Source organism: Mustela lutreola, chromosome 4 (assembly GCF_030435805.1).
Source record: "Mustela lutreola isolate mMusLut2 chromosome 4, mMusLut2.pri, whole genome shotgun sequence".
NCBI classification, from domain to species: domain Eukaryota; kingdom Metazoa; phylum Chordata; class Mammalia; order Carnivora; family Mustelidae; genus Mustela; species Mustela lutreola.
This window is the reverse complement of record NC_081293.1, coordinates 199,695,003-199,714,679: the sequence shown is the minus strand read 5'-3', so window position 1 is coordinate 199,714,679 and position 19,677 is coordinate 199,695,003. Positions and strand designations below refer to the sequence as shown.

At 44.9% G+C, this 19,677-nt stretch overlaps 1 long non-coding RNA gene across 2 annotated transcripts in view; it reads left to right on the top strand.

Annotated features, from left to right (window-relative positions):
• Positions 1 to 19,093, top strand: part of LOC131829980 (uncharacterized) — a 77,294-nt gene extending 58,201 nt beyond the window's left edge. For both annotated transcript variants that reach the window (XR_009353052.1, XR_009353049.1), the window contains one exon: positions 16,377 to 19,093. This is a non-coding gene — a long non-coding RNA (uncharacterized LOC131829980). The remainder of the gene's footprint in view (positions 1 to 16,376) is intronic.
• Positions 19,094 to 19,677: the final 584 nt, after the last annotated feature.

Genomic DNA, 19,677 nt, shown 5'->3' with positions numbered 1-19,677 from the left:
AAAAAAAAAAAAGTAAACAGGTATAGAACTCCTACCTGCTGTAAAGCACCTCTGAAGGCCAGTTTTGAGTGATAGAATTTCCTGCTTCACCTCCTGTGGGCTGAATTGTGTCCTCTTCTCCCTCAAACTTCCTGTGTTGAAGTGTTAAGCACCAGTGCCTCAAAACAGGACTGCATATGGAAATAGGATCTTTAAAAAGATTAATTTAAACTGAAATTCTTAGGGTGAGTCAGACTGGTGTCCTCATAGCAAAGGGAAATTTGGACACACAAAGGGAAACCAGAAATGTGTGCACACAGAAGGACACCAAGTGGGAACATGGCAAAAAGGTGGTCATTTGTGAACCAACGGAAGAAGCCTCAGGAGAAGCCAAACTTGATGACACCTTGATCTTGGACTTCTGGCCTTCAGAACTGTGGAATAAAAGGGGGAGGATTGCTGTTTCTTAAGCCACTCTGTGAGTGGTATTTTGTTATGGGAGCTCTTACAAATAAATACATTCAACAAAAGATACGTACAGGGCGCCTGGGTGGCTCAGTGGATTAAGCCGCTGCCTTCGGCTCGGGTCATGATCTCAGGGTCCTGGGATCGAGTCCCGCATCGGACTCTCTGCTCAGCAGGGAGCCTGCTTCCTCCTCTCTCTCTCTCTCTGCCTGCCTCTCTGCCTACTTGTGATCTCTCTCTGTCAAATAAATACATAAAATCCTTAAAAAAAAAAAAAGATACGTACAAAAGATACAACCAGGATGATATACTATGTGGGGTGACAAATCACAAGACATCTACTGAAACACATCTTTATAAAACGTGGTTTGTGCCCATTCTAGCAAAACTAGATGCAAGTTCTGGTGTCTTTTGTAGTTACCCACATCTTGTGATTAAGCCATGTGATTGGCATATAGAAAAATGATGACTGCACATTTTTTATAATGGGAAGGTATGCATCTATTTGATTCAAGTAGGAGTTTAATTACAAATGAAGATTCTTAATTCCAAGTTTAAAAGTGAGAAAAAATGAGGAAGTGCAGAATATAACCTTATTCTGCCCCACTTGCAAGGATTGGAGGGACAAGACTTTTCCTACCCATCTAAATCACCACAATTTCATGAGATCAAAAAATGATGAGAACTTCATTGCTAGTGTATAAAGTCTATATTATAAACCAGGTATCAAATATGTATCCCTGTATGATCATACCTCAAATTTTAAGGAATTTTTATCCCTGCTTTATTTTATTTTTATTTCATTTTTTGAGACAGAGGAGGAGAGAGCATGGGAAGGGGGAGGGGCAGACAGAGAGAGAGAATCTTGAGCAGATCCCATGCCCAGCACCTAGCCTGGTGTGGGGCTTGATCCCATGACCCTGAGATCTTGACCTGAGTGGAAATCAAGAGTCAGACGCCTAACTGACTGAGCCACCCAGGTGCTCCTATTATCCCTACTTTATAATTGAGGAAATGGGTTTCTGGAGATGAAGGAAGTTACCCAAAACCACATGAGATTTGAGCCTGAGTGTAACCCAATCTGTGCTCTTGATCTGCCTGTTTTACTGTGTAATAATGAAGATTTCACAACAGTTAACTACAAAGCCTAAGCCTCAGTCTTTATCAGCTTGGGCTGCTATAACAAAACACCACAGACTGTGGCTTACAGAACAGAAACTGACCTGCTCACGGTTCTGAAGCTTCGAAGTCTGAGATCAGAGTGTCAGTATGGACAGGTTCTGATGAGGGCTCTCTTTCTGGCTTGTAGTCAGTTGGGAGACGGGGTGGGGGGGAGAAGGGGCTCTTTCTTTTCTAAGGCCACAGTCCTGTTGGATAAGGGCCCCCACTCATGACCTAATTCAACCTTCTAAAGACTCTCCAAACACAGTCACACTGGGAATCAGGATTTCAACATACAGAAGGAGGTAGGGAGGTTACAATCCAGTCGGCAGCAGCCCTAAGAGACCACTTAATGGTATGGGAAAGACCAAAACAATTTATAGCTCAGTGTTATTCCCAACCAAATTTCCAAAGGTGATAGAAGATAGAAATTATGACAGGAGCCATTCTGCATGGCATAAAGGCTTACCTCCTCCACATTCTTAATAACGGCCACAAAAATCCAGGCTTGCTGTTTTGTCAAGAAGAAAACAGAAATGGATCATGGATAGAATGACTAGCACGCACTAGGCTACAGCTTAAGAGACAGTGGTCCCCACACTTTTAACACAATTGCTTACCCCTGTTTATACGTAAAAAGTCTGGCTTTTTTCCTCATCTAATTGACTTAACAGTAGAAAACAGCCACAAGTCACAGTATCCTGACAGCTGAAGAATGAGGCGCGGGTGGAGATCTTACGCTTCATCCAGGGTGTCTCAAGCTCCCTATGGACCCTGTGACCAAAAGAAGAAATGTTCAAGTCATAATCTAGATTATATATGACAGAGTGTGTTTTTTCCTTTTTCAAAGGATAAAGGGGGAGAAGTGGAAGTTATTTTCAGCCTGAACCCCCACTGATCACCTTATACACACCTGCGTGCATGGTACCTCATTTGGAGACCACTAACTCTGGGTCATTCTCTGGGTCCATCTGCAGAGGACGACACACATAGACTTGGTCGGGGAGAGCGTGTGGCAAGGGTGACAGGTCATCATTCAGAGCGGCACGAGAGCAGTAAACCACCTGCTCCACCCATTCACTTGAGCACAAATTACTGGCCCCAATTCCATGTCTTCCTGAATGAACTACATGACCTGGTTGACTAGTCATCGGCAATTCATTAGGCTGAGTAATTAATTCCTTAAGTCAGACAATATTTCTTTAAGGTTGTTTTCTTATCACACCCAACAGAGCCTAAAATGTATTAGCTCCATAAGTATTTGCTCAAAGGACAAAATCAGAAAAAAAAAAAATCTCCCATGTAAACTACTCTTTTTCCTGTTTAATGTAGGCACGATTAAGGCACTCTGAGTAGAAATGCTGTAACATGAAAATTATGATCACTTTTTTTTAGAAAGCTTAACTGTTCTGAAGGAGGGGAAGTCAGGAAATCATAAATGCTAAGTTGTTACAGAAATCTTATACAGTAAGAGCAGGACATGGGTATGGAAGTTGCGCCTCTGAGATAACATGGTGCTCCTCCCATAATTACTGCAACAAATGGCCAGGGCAGAGTGGTGGGGCAGGAAGGACCTGTTCTGAGTGAGCTGTGGAGACTATGAATGCAGCACAGTGACCGTCGAGCCTAGACAGATGTCTAGCCGGCAAGAGTACTAGTTAAGGTACGCCCTCCACACAAGCTAAGCATGGCTGGCAAGGAGGCTGCCAGTAGGCAGTGCCAAGGGAAGAGCCACAATCTGCCCAGGGGTCACATGGGACCACTTCGTGGCCCAGAACGTGAGCTGCAGGAGAAGGCAGGTGCCTCTCGTAAATGACCCTACAACACAGAACTAGGTGTAGTCAGGAGAAATCGCCTCAGTCCTTCCCCAGAGAACTGGCAGCTCTAGTGCCTGGTCACCGTGCCTGGAGGATAGGAAGTTATCAGGACCTCTTGAGGACAGTTGGACACAGTCTGAATTGACATTGAAGCTTAAGAATCTGAAGTCCCACTATGGGCTTGTGGGAGCAGGAGTGATTGGAGGCCAGCCAACGAGTGGAGGCCTGGTGCAGGCCCAGATCAGAGCGGGTGCACCGGGTCAGGGGACCTTTCCCAGTGGGAATTAGTATAGGGTGAGAATGCACTTATGGTGGTTGGTGGAACCCCACTTTGGTTGGTTGGCCTGTGGGGTAAAAGCTGCTGTAATAGGGAAGGACAAGAGGTGTCTCCAAAACTCCGCCCCCAGCGGGCAGCCACGATACCCAATAACAGCACAGCTGAGCGGAAAAGGCAGAGATGATCACCTCCCTGTGGCGTTCGCATGCAATTCAATACTTAATCCTTACCACGTCAGCTGGTCCTGGCCGGCAAGGGCGATCGACCAAACAAGTATTATTAGCACAGTTCCACAGCCTGGGCAGACCCAGCCGAACTGGCCTATCTGCTGGCGGGACTGACACGGTGTCCAGTACCGGTCTGTGGACACTGGGCTGGCCTCCAGCTAGTTTCCCATCTCATCACACAGGAGAATCAAAGCAGGTGCAACTCCCTTGAAACAGTCCGTGGCGGACATGGACGTTCTTGCTTCACGGCTACCCTAACCCCCACTCTCTGTCAAAACGGTCTGAAGGACCCCGGATCACCTAGATTAGTGGTTTTCACAGCATCTCCATAAACCCTGAGGAGCCCCTCAATCGCTTGCAGCAGGTCTTCAAGGTCAAAGCTGTTTTCATAGTAACAGTAAGAGACTGCTTGCTTTTTTCACAGAGGTGGCCCTGTCATGGAGGGGGAGGTCGATGGTGAGCTAACCTGTAGGCAGCCGAGCGCAGGTCAAAGCAATGGAGGGAGGTTGTCGCGGCGTCACTGGAATTCCCCACTCCATGCTCTGGCAGGAAGAAAACAAAAGGAAAAATCGCCAGTTTCACTTAAGAATGTCCTCAGGAAGCGCTAATCATATTAAATTACAGTAATTGTAATAATACAATTCTATTATATCAATATATTAAATTATTACTACTAATTATATTAAATCTCAACCTTTGAATACAAGTTTTTTTTTTTAAAGTCAGTGGAACCAATCGAAGCTATGCATACAGCATTTCCAGTGTGTATGGAAAGAAGACAGTTCTCTTAAGGAAAATATGCCTGTGATTGAGTTGAACTCATAGCTTTTTAAAAAAATGAAACACTATTTTTACTTGAAAGAACTACTGACAGATAATAAACTATCATTATGGCGTCTTCGGTATTAGACAGGTGTTTTCTCAAAATGACTGAAGAGAACCTTCCCTTCAAGCAAAACAACTGGTAGTTTGTTGCCCATAATAAAAGGTGAGTTTTCAAGTGAAAATTAGAATTTTGGAAAACTCATATCCACTACTATGAATTTGACAGCTTCCCAATATTTAAAGACCTTTCTGATGAGATTGGTGGCAATATTAACAAATGTGGGTTTTTGACGTTATGTAATAAAATGTGTCAACCTCTGGAAGATCTACATAGTTCCAGAGTGAGCCAATGACCAATGCATGATGCTACAAAACCCAAAGGCAAAACAGACTAGTGGACTTTAATCTAACAAAGTTCACAAAGTACATGTTAGGGTCTCACCTTCTGCATCACAACAAGCCTTTCAGAAATGACCACATTTCAAGCTTGGATATGCCGTCACAGAAAAATACCCATAATTATCTAAAGAGACTATTAAAATACTCCTCCACTTTTCAGCTATCCATTTCTCTGAGGCTAGATTTTCTTCATAAACTTAAACCAGAACAACGTATCACAACAGATGGAATGCAGAAACAGATAGGAGATTCCAGCTGTCTTGAAAAGATTTGCAAAAATGTTGAACAATGCCTCTCAAAAACTTTTTAAAAATACTCATTTTTCCTAAAGACATGCATTTATGTAAACACATAATGGGTTTACTACTACTATTATTATTACTATTACTATGGTATATATAGTATATATACTATATACTATTACTATACTAGCAATTACTATTGTTAACAGATTAATACACAAATAAGTCTCAATGTCCATTTAAATTTATCTTCCAGTAAGTATACACAGGTAGAACTCATGGAAGTAAAATCTCTTTGGGAGCCCCAGTCATTCTGCAGAATGTAACAGAGCCCTGAGACCAGCACTGAGAAGTGCTGTTGTGCCTTCATCAGAAGGTCACACTGGTCCCCTGTGTTAACACAGAGTATCGAGAGAGCCGGATGGCCGTTTGCTAGTCCTTGGTAACGCGTGTGCTGCAGAGGGGAGGGCCAGACCCTTCCAGGATCCAGACAGCTGCTCTATCAGGGAAGGTGTTAGGGGTCTAGTTCTTGGGGGTGTGACAGAACACTCCTTCCCAAGTAAAAAAAAAAGTGCCGCATGCGGGACTGGTCCACTGGAAGGGGAGCAGAATCCCATGGTAGGCATTTGGATGCCACGGGCACCACATTCCACACTTGAGAATACGGCTCTGATTCCTACGCCCAGTGACACGAAGAGGCGGCCTGCTCTGGTTGGGACTGAGAGCAGGAGAGGGATCTACCAGAGGTCCTGGGGGCAGGGAAAGTCGCCCTTCGGCTTGGGCCTTGAGACTTGGCAGGCCTTATGGTACTAGATGTACCCAGGATGGGAAGAGACTCTGTGTAGACTTTGTAGTGAGCACCAGTGAAGGAGTCGCCGTACGAACTCCTAGGGTTCTGATAAGAAGTCAGGCCATCTGCACAAAGCCTTACGCCATTGGAACGGCAGCTCATGGTGCGCCAGCGGTTCGGCGGGGAGAGAGCATCCGAGCACAGGACGTGAAGTAGCGCTAGAATAAACAGAGCCACTGTGACCCGAATCTCCAGTCCCACCCACAAGACTGGGGGGGGCCCGGCAGCAAAAGAGTCTAAAATGGAAATGCTCCAGAGCAGAGCTAGAGACATAAGCAAGCTCCACAAGTGGGTACCCTAGACCGCCCGACCCTGTCATCGCCGCGATGCACCTGCTCCTCAGCTCAAAGCTGTGGCTGCCTGACCCGCTGATGGGCTGTGAGAAAGGCTGGGACAGGGTCACACAGACATGTCACTTGGCGTTGGCCCAAGCCAGAGGAAAGACCGCTGCTGCTCATGGCCTCGCTCCGGGTGGCCTTGAAACACGGTACCTCCCACCAGACGGGGCTCCAGGTGGTGTCCCTCATTATCCATTTGGTGTGGAAAGAGAAGTGGCCTGAAGTAAGAATACGGGAAGACTCGTGAGCAGGCTCTGAAGGCCAGGAAGGTGGGAGGCGGGAAGAAGGTGGCCCGCGAAAGCAACATGTGGGGGAACCACAGGGACACACAGCCAATGAGAACGTCTCTCTCCCTTTTTCAGTTACTTTGAACGTGCTCCAGAGGGCAACCACGCAGGATGAAATCCTAAGCAGAATGTCCCAGCCAGCTGGGGACAATCATCCTCTGTCACTGGCCCACCGGGCGCAGGCCAACGGCTGCATGGAGAAGCCGTGGTAGAACAGGACAGGACCCCCGCCCCCCAAGCCTCATTCAGTTACCGCCACTGCCCAGGAGCCAGCCTGCAAACAGAGACCAGTGTGGGCTCCACATCAGGACCGTCCACTGAGGGGACCCACCAGCCACCTGGACAGTGTCCCAGACCCACCCACGCTGGATCCGGCCACCCGCAGAGGGCAGCCGTTCTGCCGCACATAGGGCTCCGTCCTTCCTGTCCGCAGGGTCTTCGGCAGCACGACTCTCCGAGGACTCAGAGAAGTTCTGAGCCTCTGATACAGAGTCCCCCATGACACCCTTTTGAACCAATGTCCCCACTTTATCACCTTATCCGTGGGTAGTTCCGCGAGTAAACTGGCCCCTTCTCCATGGGGTCCCACGCGGCACCGCAGACCAGCAGACTGCCCTATGAAAACCACAGCCAGGACGGATAGCCCAGAATTTTGAGCAAAGGACGACAGGTGCAGGGGCCTCCTTACTGTGAAATCCCATTTATACAATTCAACCCGCAGGAAAGTGAGTCCAGGGCATCAGAAATCAGGATTGTTAGCTGTGGCTGGTGGGGGCGGGGAGTGACGAGAACGGGGTCATGTTCCGGTGCTTGTTGGCTACAAAGTGCGTCCACCTTGTGACTCTCTTCCAGCTGTACATTTAGGACGTGTGCGTGTTACTGTACATTACACGTCATATTTCCTTACACTTTAATAGAAAATTCAATGGAGAGAGCAGCTCAGTACCATCCAGTTTAAAACAGTCCCTTTCACAATAATTACCTCCTTCAGCAACAACTGCCTTCAGCAGAACAGAGAACTCATGATTAGTATGAAAGCATTTATTTAAAACAATATTGAGAATGTCATAGATTCCACTCCTCTTAGCAAAATCAAATTTTGCCCTCCTTCGATAGATCATAATAAAATTTTAAAACCGTTATGTCTATGCCGATGTGAACCATCTGCTACTCTAGGTGTTATTTCGTAGTCGTTTTAAAATGATCGTAGAGCACCAAGAACGTGGTTAGCTACAGGTAACTGAATGCCTCGTGAGCAGTGGTTCCAAACTGGGATGACCTCACGGAAGCCGAGGGTTAGAGCAGTGACAGCAAGATCTCCGAGGTCGCAGCTCTGTGTGAACCCCACCACGCCCGCCCGCCGGCCCACCACCTCCTGCTTCCGCATAGCCTGCTCCACATCCCAGCACCGCGTCCTTCTCCCAGAAGAAAGAGAAGGTTAGCAAAGGTGAACAAAGTTCTGCTCAGCTCTGCCTTTGCCCTCTGCACCTGTACCGGTGGGCCAGGAGAGCAGATTTCCTCCGCCGGAGCCTTCTGCTCAGCGTGGACGGGCCAGCACGGCCGCACGTGACGAATGCTTGCTATGAAAGAAGCCAGGAGATGCCGTGTGAAGCAATCTGGTCTGTGTAGCGGAGAAAGCGGAGGATGGAGGGGTCAGGGAAGACAGTTCAGCGGGGAAACGTACCATGATTGCAGCTCTGCCCTGTGACTTTTCCTGCTATTCAATAACGGATACTTAAATCTCGTGATAGAAGGTTTGTACCACAGATTTGCCCTTTTACTCCATAATCTAGCCCTCCTCCATCCTAGAACTCTCAAAATCTTGACCTCTACGGTCCTCAAAGTGGTGCTGGCAGAATGAGCTCTGCATTTCAGGGGACGGCCGTGCGGCCTCACTTCCCGGGGACCATTACCGTTCGGCGTTCCGGGCCCGGCTTTCATCCTGCCGATCGGCCAAACGGCGCCTTCCCCAGGAGCTGAAGGTGGGGGTGTGGCCCCTACAGGTGGGGACTGTGCTTCTCAATGCCGTCTGTGCTCCGCTGATAATCAAGGTGTCGTGTTTAAGAACCAAGGACCCCTGTCGTGTGGGAACTTTCAGTAGGTGCCATTGCTCGTGCTGTCATGGCTTGGGACTCCGCTCTCTCTGTGCTGATTAAGCTTTATGTGCTGCAGAGTCTTTAAGCCAATTACTAGACTAGACCAGAGCCTGCTGTGGTTCCCAGCCTTCACTCCTCCTACCCACAGCTGTTTGCCCTGCTCTAGATCTGCCCTCACCAGCTGTGTCGAGCCGTGCTCATCTCCAGGTGCTTGCCGCAATGACAGCTTCCAAAAACTAGCTACGGAGACTTTTGGGGGTAAAATAAAAGCAGATCTTTCTGCAAGCAGCATTTTTTTGGAGGCCACAGTGTCTGAGTCTTGGAAAACCCAGAGACACAAAATATAGCACACTCCCAACTGAAGAGGCCACCTTTATCCCACCATCGATTTTGAAAAATGTTCAAGCTTCCAGGAAAGTTGAAAGAATAATAGAATGAGAATGGGTACACCGTAACCTCAGCTCACCAAAGTAACTATCTTGCTACATGTCTTCCATACACATGTGTGTAGATGTCTGTAAATGTACGAATTTGTAGATGTATATAAATTTCACCCTCTTAAACACACACTTGCCACCAAGGACATCTTAGGAGGGTTGAATTTGCAAAGCACTCTTGGCAGAGAATGTGACTTACAAATGAGCATAACTGCTGTGCTAAAGCCAAATTAAGACACAAAAAGGTGCCCAATCTTACTTGCAGATCAGGAAATGTTGTAGTTTGCTTTTTAAAAATTGTTTTCATTTTGCTAATTTGATGGGAGAAAAATAGCATAACATCCCAAATTGGTGAGCGTGTAGGGAAATGAGTTATCCTACCCATTGCTGATAGTAATGAAAATTGTTGGTGGAAATGCAATTTTGAAAGGAAATAATCCCCAACAGAGAAGGAAGAGCTATTAAAATTAACAATGTGCATATTCTGCAACCCAGCAGTCCTTCTCAAAGAATCAAAGTTCAATTTTATGGAAATGAAAGTGCCAGTATTTTTATATTTTTATTATTGTATTACATTAGTCACCATACAGTACACCATTAGTTTTTTTGTTTTTTGTTTGTTTGTTTTTCTCTTAATAAACATATAATGTATTTTTATCCCCAGGGGTACAGGTCTGTGAATCGCCAGGTTTACACACTTCAAGGCACTCATCATAGCACACACCTTCCCCAATGTCCATAGCCTCACCCCCCTCTCCCAAACCCCCTCCCCCCAGGAACCCTCAGTTTGTTTTGTGAGATTAAGAGTCACTTATGGTTTGTCTCCCTCCCAGGAATGCATCCATTTCTTCCAGATTGTCAAATTTGTTGGCGTAGAGTTGCTCATAGTATGTTCTTATAATAGTTTGTATTTCTTTGGTGTTAGTTGTGATCTCTCCTCTTTCATTCATGATTTTATTTATTTGGGTCCTTTCTCTTTTCTTTTTGATAAGTCTGGGCAGGGGGTTGTTAATCTTATTAATTCTTTCAAAGAACCAGCTCCTAGTTTTGTTGATTTGTTCTATTTTTTTTTTTTTTTTAGTTTCTATTTCATTGATTTCTGCTCTGATCTTTATGATTTCTCTTCTCCTGCTGGGTTTAGGGTTTCTTTCTTGTTCTTTCTCCAGCTCCTTTAGGTGTAGGGTTAGGTTGTGTACCTGAGACCTTTCTTGTTTCTTGAGAAAGGCTTGCACTGCTATATATTTTCCTCTCAGGACTGCCTTTGTTGTGTCCCACAGATTTTGAACCGTTGTATTTTCATTATCATTTGTTTCCATGATTTTTTTCAATTCTTCTTTAATTTCCCAGTTGACCCATTCATTCTTTAGAAGGATGCTGCTTAGTCTCCATGTATTTGGGTTCTTTCCAAACTTCCTCTTGTGGTTGAGTTCTAGTTTCAGAGCATTTGGTCTGCAAATATGCAGGGAATGATCCCAATCTTTTGATACCGGTTGAGTCCTGATTTAGGACCGAGGATGTGATCTATTCTGGAGAATGTTCCATGTGCACTAGAGAAGAATGTGTATTCTGTTGCTTTGGGATGAAATGTTCTGAATATATTTGTGATGTCCATCTGGTCCAGTGTGTCGTTTAAGGCCTCTATTTCCTTGTTGATCTTTTGCTTGGATGATCTGTCCATTTCAGTGAGGGGAGTGTTAAAGTCCCCTACTATTATTGTGTTATTGTTTATGTGTTTCTTTGATTTTGTTATTAATTGGTTTATATAGTTGGCTGCTCCCACGTTGGGGGCATAGATATTTAAAATTGTTAGATCTTCTTGTTGGACAGACCCTTTGAGTATGATATAGTGTCCTTCCTCATCTCTTATTATAGTCTTTGGCTTAAAGTCTAATTGATATGATATAAGGATTGCAACCCCTGCTTTCTTCTGATGTCCATTAGCATGGTAAATTCTGTTCCACCCCCTCACTTTAAATCTGGGGGTGTCTTCAGGCTTAAAATGAGTTTCTTGGAGGCAACATATAGATGGATTTTGTTTTTTTATCCATTCTGATACCCTGTGTCTTTTGATTGGGGCATTTAGCCCATTAACATTCAGGGTAACTATTGAGAGATATGAATTTAGTGCCATTGTATTGCCTGTAAGGTGACTGTTACTGTATATTGTCTCTGTTCCTTACTGATCTACCACTTGTAGGCTCTGTCTTTGCTTAGAGGACCCCTTTCAATATTTCCTGGAGAGCTGGTTTGGTGTTTGCAAATTCTTTCAGTTTTTGTTTGTCCTGGAAGCTTTTAATCTCTCCTTCTATTTTCAATGATAGCCTAGCTGGATATAGTATTCTTGGCTGCATGTTTTTCTCATTTAGTGCTCTGAAAATATCATGCCAGCTCTTTCTGGCCTGCCAGGTCTCTATGGATAAGTCAGCTGCCAATCTAATATTTTTACCATTGTATGTTACAGACTTCTTTTCCTGGGCTTCTTTCAGGATTTTCTCTTTGTCACTAAGACTTTTAAATTTTACTATTAGGTGACGGGGTGTGGACCTATTCTTATGGATTTTGAGGGGCGTTCTCTGAACCTCCTGAATTTTGATGCTCGTTCCCTTTGCCATATTGGGGAAATTCTCCCCAATAATTCTCTCCAGTATACCTTCTGCTCCCCTCTCTCTTTCTTCTTCCTCTGGAATCCCAATTATTCTAATGTTGTTTTCTCTTATGGTGTCACTTATTTCTCGAATTCTCCCCTCGTGGTCCAGTAGCTGTTTGTCCCTCTTTTGCTCAGCTTCTTTATTCTCTGTCATTTGGTCTTCTATATCGTTAATTCTTTCTTCTACCTCATTTATCCTAGCAGTGAGAGCCTCCATTTTTTATTACACCTCATTAATAGCTTTTTTGATTTCAACTTGGTTAGATTTTAGTTCTTTTATTTCTCCAGAAAGGGCTTCTATATCTTCCAAGAGGGTTTCTCTAATATCTTCCATGCCTTTTTTGAGCCTGGCTAGAACCTTGAGAATTGTCATTCTGAACTCTAGATCTGAATAGTACCAATGTCTGTATTGATTAGGTCCCTAGCCTTCGGTACTGCCTCTTGTTCTTTTTTTGTGGTGAATTTTTCCGCCTTGTCATTTTGTCCAGATAAGAGTATATGAAGGAGCAAGTAAAATACTAAAAGGGTGGCAACAACCCCAGGAAAATATGCTTTAACCAAATCAGGAGAGATCCCAAATCGTGAGGGGGAAGAAAGGGGATAAAAAGAGGTTCAAAAAGAAAGAAAGAAAAAAAAAAAGAATTAAAAAAAAAAAGAAAACGAATAAAGAAAACTATAAAAAAGAAAAAATATATATATTAGATAAACTAATTAAAAAACGTTAAAAAAGAAAACGGTAAAAGTTAAAAAATTATAGCAGAAGAAGAGAAAAAAAAATGAAAAAGAAAAAAATTAAATTAACTGCAAGACTAAAAAAATCACAGGGAGAAAGCCATGAGTTCTGTGCTTTGCTTTCTCCTCCTCTGGAATTCTGCTGCTCTCCTTGGTATTGAAACCGCACTCCTTGGTAGGTGAACTTGGTCCTGGCTGGATTTCTTGTTGATCTTCTGAGGGAGGGGCCTGGTGTAGTGATTCTCAAGTGTCTTTGCCCCAGGTGGAATTGCACCGCCCTTACCAGGGGCCGGGGTGAGTAATCCGCTCAGGTTCGCTTTCAGGAGCTTTTGTTCCCTGAGCGCTTTCCGTAGAGTTCCGGAGGACGGGAATACAAATGGCGGCCTACTGGTCTCCGGCCTGGAGGAGCCGAGAGCCCGGGCCCCACTCCTCAGTGCGCCCTCAGAGAACAGCGCCCAGTTACTCCCGTCTGCCCGACCTCCGGCCGCGCTCCGAGCTCACCGAGCCTGCGACCAGTTCAAGGTCACCCCGAGCTGCGAGCTTACTGTCGGCTCTGTCTCTGTAGCCGGCTTTCCCGTTCCAATACCCGCAAGCTCTGCGACACTCAGACACCCCTGATCCTTCTGTGACCCTGCGGGACCAGAGGCCACGCTGACCCTGTGTGGGCTTCGCCCCAGTTTAGCCTCTGGAGCAATATCCCTCAGCGGAACAGACTTTTAAAAGTCCTGATTTTGTGCTCCGTTGTTCCGCCACTTGCCGGGAGCCAGCCCCTCCCCCCGGGGTCTATCTTCCCGTTGCTTTGGATTCACTTCTCCGCCGGTCCTACCTTTCAGAAAGTGGTTGTTTTTCTGTTTCAGAATTCTTCTCTTCTTCTCTTCGATCTGCCTATGGATTTGCAGGTGTTTGCAATCTTTAGATAAGCTATCTCGCTGATCTCCTGCTAGCTGAAGTAGTCTCAGCCTGCTACTTCTCCACCATCTTGACTCCCCTTTTGTCTCCCTCCCAATCATTAGTTTTTGATGCAGTGTTCCAAGATTCCTTGTTCAAGAACCACACCCAGGGCTCCATGCAATTTGTGCCCTCCTTAGTACCCACCACCAGGCCCTCCCAACCCCCCACCGCCCTCCCCTCCAAAACCCTCAGATTGTTTCTCAGAGTCAAAGCCTTTCTTGGTTCGTCTCCTTTTCTGATTCCCCCTTTCACTTTTCCCTTCCTTCTCCTAGTGTCCTCCATGCTATTCCTTATGCTCCATAAGTAAGTGAAACCATATGATAATTGACTCTCTCTGCTTGACTTATTTCACTCAGCACAATATCCTCCAGTCCCGTCCATGCTGATATAAAAGTTGGGTATTGATCCTTTCTGATGGAGGCATCATACTCCATAGTGTATATGGACCACATCTTCCTTATCAATTCATCTATTGAAGGGCATCTTGGTTCTTTCCACAGTTTGGCGACTGTGGCCATTGCTGCTATGAACGTTGGGGTACAGATGGCCCTTTTTTTCACTCCATCTGTATCTTTGGGGTAAATACCCAGTAGTGCAATTGCAGGGTGATAGGCAAGCTCTATTTTTAATTTCTTGAGGAATCTGCACACTGTTTTCTGAAGTTGCTGCACCAACCTGCATTTCCACCAACAGTGTAAGAGGCTTCCCCTTTCTCCACATCCCCTCCAACATGCGTTGTTTCCTGTCTTGCTAATTTTGGCCATTCTAACTGGTATAAGGTGGTATCTCAATGTGGTTTTGATTTGAATCTCACTGATGGCTAATGATGATGAATATTTTTTCATGTGTATGTTAGCTGTTTGTGTGTCTTCACTGGAGATGTGTCTGTTCATGTCTTCTGCCCATTTTTTGACTTATCAGTTTTTTGGGTGTTGAGTTTGAGGAGTTCTTTATAGATCTTGGATACCAGCCCTTTGTCTACAGTGTCATTTGTGAATATCTTCTCCTATTCTGTGGGTTGCCTCTTTGTTTTGTTGACTGTTTCCTTTGCTGGAAAGCACCAGTTCTTAGTTGTAGTTCAAAGCTGTTTATTGCTGTGTTATATGTGGTTACAAAAAACTAGAGCTATCTGTTTAAGTGGGCATTCGGGTTTTAGTTTAATTAATTATGGTAGAACCATGATAGGAACTACATAACATTTTTTAAGTTAGAAGCATCCATATTAACTTGGAGGCATGCCAAGACATACTCAGTGGAAATTAGTCCTACAATTACATTTTTTAAATAAATGGGGGCAGACAGATTCACAACTGTGTTTTGATTACCTGTGTAAGTAGAGAAAGTAGAAAAGACTCACTAATTTGCTGCCACAGATCGTTTTCCTTTTGCTAAGACAAAACCTCAGTTCCAGAGTGTGGTCGCCATCCCCCACCATGGACAGCTGCTAGAGGAAAAAGAAATCCAGACACCGGCTCATATTGGAGGTACTGAAAGACTCCAGGCCTCTGTTGCGGCCATGGTGTACAGAGAGGAGAAGCATCAAGGCAGGTTTGACAGATTCGGTGCTCCCGTCGTTGACTTTGAATCTCGAGAGAAGGGCACAAGGATGGAGGAGATGGTTGTCTCTTTTTATCCCAGTGCCTGGGGACTGCCTGGATGCTAGAAGGACCTGTCCCCTACTTCCCCTCGCCTCCTGGGAGCCCACTTCATGCCTGTCCATTTTTATGCTTGCCCCTCCAGTCTTGCATTTTATGTCTGGATTCTCCTGCAGCAGCGTTTGAAATCCCCATGGCCCACAACCTTTTCTAACTCACACGCCAGTTCCACTGTGAGCTGCTTCTGCGGTGGCTCAGGGATCCGGGCTGAGAGAAAGGTTGGACTTTATTAAGTGGTAATGTTTAAAAGCACAAGCTAATTTTAAACAAATTTTAAAAAGATTTTATTTATTTATTTCACACACACAGAGAACACAAGCAGGGGGAGCGGCAGGCAGAGGGAGAGGGAGAAGCAGGCTCCCCACTGAGCAGGGAGCCCAATGTAGGACTCGATCCCAGGACCCTGGGATCATGACCTGAGTCCAAGGCAGACACTTAACCGACTCAGCCACCCAGGGGCCCCAGCACGAGCTTATTTAAAAGCTTTTAGGGGTCACCTGGGTGGTGCATTCTGTTAAGCAGACAACTCTTGATTTTGGCTCAGGTCATGATCTCAGAGTCATGAGATCCAGCTTCAAGCTGGGCTCTGAGCTCAGCATGGGGTCTGCTTGAAGATTCTCTCCCTTGCCCTCTGCTCCTCCCGACGTGTGCGCTCACACTTTCTCCCTCGAATCAATCAATCAATCTTAACAACAACAACAACAACAACAACAACAACAACAAAAGCCTTTTGGGAGACCCAATAAAGAGAGGCTGAGAGGGAGAGAAAGAGTGGTTGTTAGATGACTCACGATGTAAACAGGTGGGATAGAATCTAAGCTTTAGAGTCAGAAAGGCAGTTCTCTGTTCTAATCTGAGAAGAGGGCAGGAGTCGGCTATGCACATGAATTCTTGTATTACATACCCTGGATCTAGGTTTACTCAGAGAAGCAGAGCAACCACGAGATATACAGGGAATTTATTATAGTGACTGGACCTTATTGTTTTGCAGCTGGTCCCATGGCCACAGCTGGAATTCATAACTACCTTCTGCTCTCCGTTCTGTGATTCCTTTGCCCTTCGACAGCACCTGGGCTGGTCTTGGTCGTCACAGCACCCCACTGGCTCTAACTGCAGGCCACGGGGTACTAAGTGTCCCCAGAACTCCAGGTAGATATGGAGTCATAAGGTATAAAAAGAGGGATAGACGAGCCAGCTGGAAAGCAGCAGTGGGTGTCCCTATATCACTATGGGATGGAATAAGAGGAAATCAGTTCTGAGAACCTGGTGGTAACAGAAGCCCATCAAGGACATGAAGAGGCAGTATGAATAAGCAAGCTTTTTTTTTTCCTTTTTGCCAGTAAGAATGGGTATCTGAACAAATGTTTGATTATTATGAACACAATTATTATTGCAACATACAAGGTGAAAAGAGTCCTGTTCCTCCTGGGTGGAACCTTCCTCTGGCACGTTTTACCTTACCAACCCCAACTTCTCCAAGCCTCTCGTCTGAGCACTACAGAAATGCAGAAGAAGCATGACACCGAGTCAAGCAAGACAGAAGAGAGGATCAGTGAGCACCAAGGAAGAAAACCGAGGAGAGAGTACAGAGGAGGGAGGAAAGGAAAATCTTGACGTGGCCCACCCTCAAATCCTGGCAAAGCCTCTCATTTTTATTTGAATTTTTGGATCTTCATTCAGCATCACGAAGACTGGAATTAATACTTTTATATCTGAGGGGCACGTGGGTAGCTCAGTCGTTGAGCGTCTGCCTTCAGCTCAGGTCATGATCCTGGAGTCTGGGATTCAGCCCTGCATTGAGCTCCCTGCTCCACGGGGCTCCTGCTTCTCCCTCTCTGAATCCCCCTGCCTTTCTTCCCTCTCTCGCTGTGTCTCTCTCTGTCAAATAAATAAACAAATCTTAAAAAATAATACTTTTATATCTGAAAGTATCTGATTCAGGATATAAGCAACCGTTCCTAGCATGGGTTCTGAGGAGGGACTGTCTGGAAGAACACTTCGGGGCAAACGGGCAACATCAATGGATTGAGCTTCAAGAGCGCTGATCTCTGATGAACCTTCCTGTAAGTACCACCGCTAAAGAAGGTGTAAACAAAGCTTCTTTCTCTGATTCTAATGAGCACGTAGATAAATGGAATGAAATACATAAGTCACAAAGCTTGGATATAAAAATCCAGTGTTTATGATGTTATGATGAAACATCATGTCCTCCAATATGTTGAAAATTTTCTATAGCAATGGAACGTGGAACTCAACACCATTTTTTATACTTTTGTGATTGTTCTCAGAGCTCCTACAGATAGGCAAATAGATTAAGTAAATTCTCTCATTTAGAACATGGTAGAATTATCCAAGATTCTACTAAGTCAGTTGATCATTGAGCTGCTTGCCTGGGTAGAGTTCTTCGAGGTTGCTCTCTGCTTGTCATGAGTTTGCTTTCTTTTCTCTCTATGGGTATGGAGCAATATGGCAACAAGATGAGTACAGATACCCCCAATACCTACCCCAGTGAGTTTTCTTAGGAAATAGCAGAAAGTCAGTGCCACACCGTTGAAGTACACCAGCTATTTCCATCCTTCGATTTTCCTTCTGATTCGTCCTGAAGCCTCCATACTCCCAGCTGGTAAGATACTTCCTGAGGGCTCTGTCTTTGAAGGAGTAGTTTGTGCTTAGTGGAAGATGACCTGATTTTTTTTTTTTTTTAAGAGTGAGACACAAAAAGAGAGGGAGAGAGAGAATGAGCAGAGGGGAGGGGCAGAGGGAGAGAGAGAGAGAAGCAGACTAGTACAGAATACAGAGCCCAATGAGGGGCTCGATCTCACAACCCTGAGATCATGACCTGAGCTGAAACCAAGAGTTGGACACTTAACCGACTGAGCCACCTAGGTGCCTCAGAAGATGAACCGGTTTGTTTGTTTATTTAAGATTGTGTTTATTTATTTGACAGAGAGAGAGAGAGAGAGAGAGAGAGAGAAGCAAGAGAGGGAACACAAGCAGGGGGAGCAGGAGAGGGAGAAGCAGGCTTCCTGCCAAGCAGGGAGCCTGAGGCGGGGCTCGATTCCGGGACCCTGGGATGACCTATGACCTGAGCTGAAGGCAGACACTTAATAACTGAGCCACTCAGGTGCCCCATGATGAACGGATTGAGACTGAGTTAAGTGTTCTTTTTAAATCCTACTCAGGAAACAGAGGACAGTAACAGAACTTTGATGTAATTAGGTTTTTATTTTTTATTTTATTTTAAAAGATTTTTTTATTTATTTGACAGAGAAATCACAAGTACACAGAGAGGCAGGCAGAGAGAGAGGGGGAAGCAGGCTCCCTGCTGAGCAGAGAGCCCGATGCGGGGCTTGATCCCAGGACCCTGAGATCATGACCTGAGCCGAAGGCAGAGGCTTAACTCACTGAGCCACCCCGGTGCCCCAATGTAATTGGGTTTTTAATTTGGGCTTTTAATTTCTTAGAAAATGTGTCTTTAGAATTGACTAGGAATAGAATGTCCATAAACAAAGAGTGATGCTTTTTTAGATTCATAGTCCCTAGATTTGTTCTAAGCTTAAGGTCCAAAATATTTGCTCATGTTAGGAAATGGCCACGTACCTAATCTTGCAACCATTTTCTCTTTGTGAACATGTTGTTCATAAAAACAATTATCCCATGTTGAAATGTCTGGCTTCCTTTTGGTAATAAAAATGGATTTTATCACTATCTTGTGAAAGGGTCCCTAGAACCCCTGTATTTATCTTGACAGACGCTGGATTATTTTAACTTCTTTTACATGTCAGTGCTTTTCTTTTTTTCCACGAGCATCACTACACAATAGGCATTTATATTCAATATACAATGAACAAATTTCACTAAGTCTTGACTCATTTTCACCTGTGCCGTGCTAATAAATCTCAAACAGCTCGGGCAGGTCTCAGCAGCTGGCATTGTGCCCCACTGAGTATCACAAACTGAAAAATGATTATTTGGGGAGGCTTCATAATTATGCTAGGATGAAAATGTTGGCATCCAGGAGATACATATTTTTCAAGATTTGAGAGAAAATTTAATGAAAGTGCCACAAATATATTACTTAGGATGATGATTTGCACTTAATATGAGGCCCTTTTCTCTCTGGATTTCAAAGTCTGGACTAATTAATTAGCCCTAATCCCCTTGTTTTCTTGATGGTCAAGCATTCAGACAGACCTCACGAGAGCGCAGAGCTATCAGAGTGAAGCAGAAAGCGCAACGACCGGGGCCATGCTGCCGGTGGCTTAGTTCACACCTGTTGGGTGTCAGTCTTT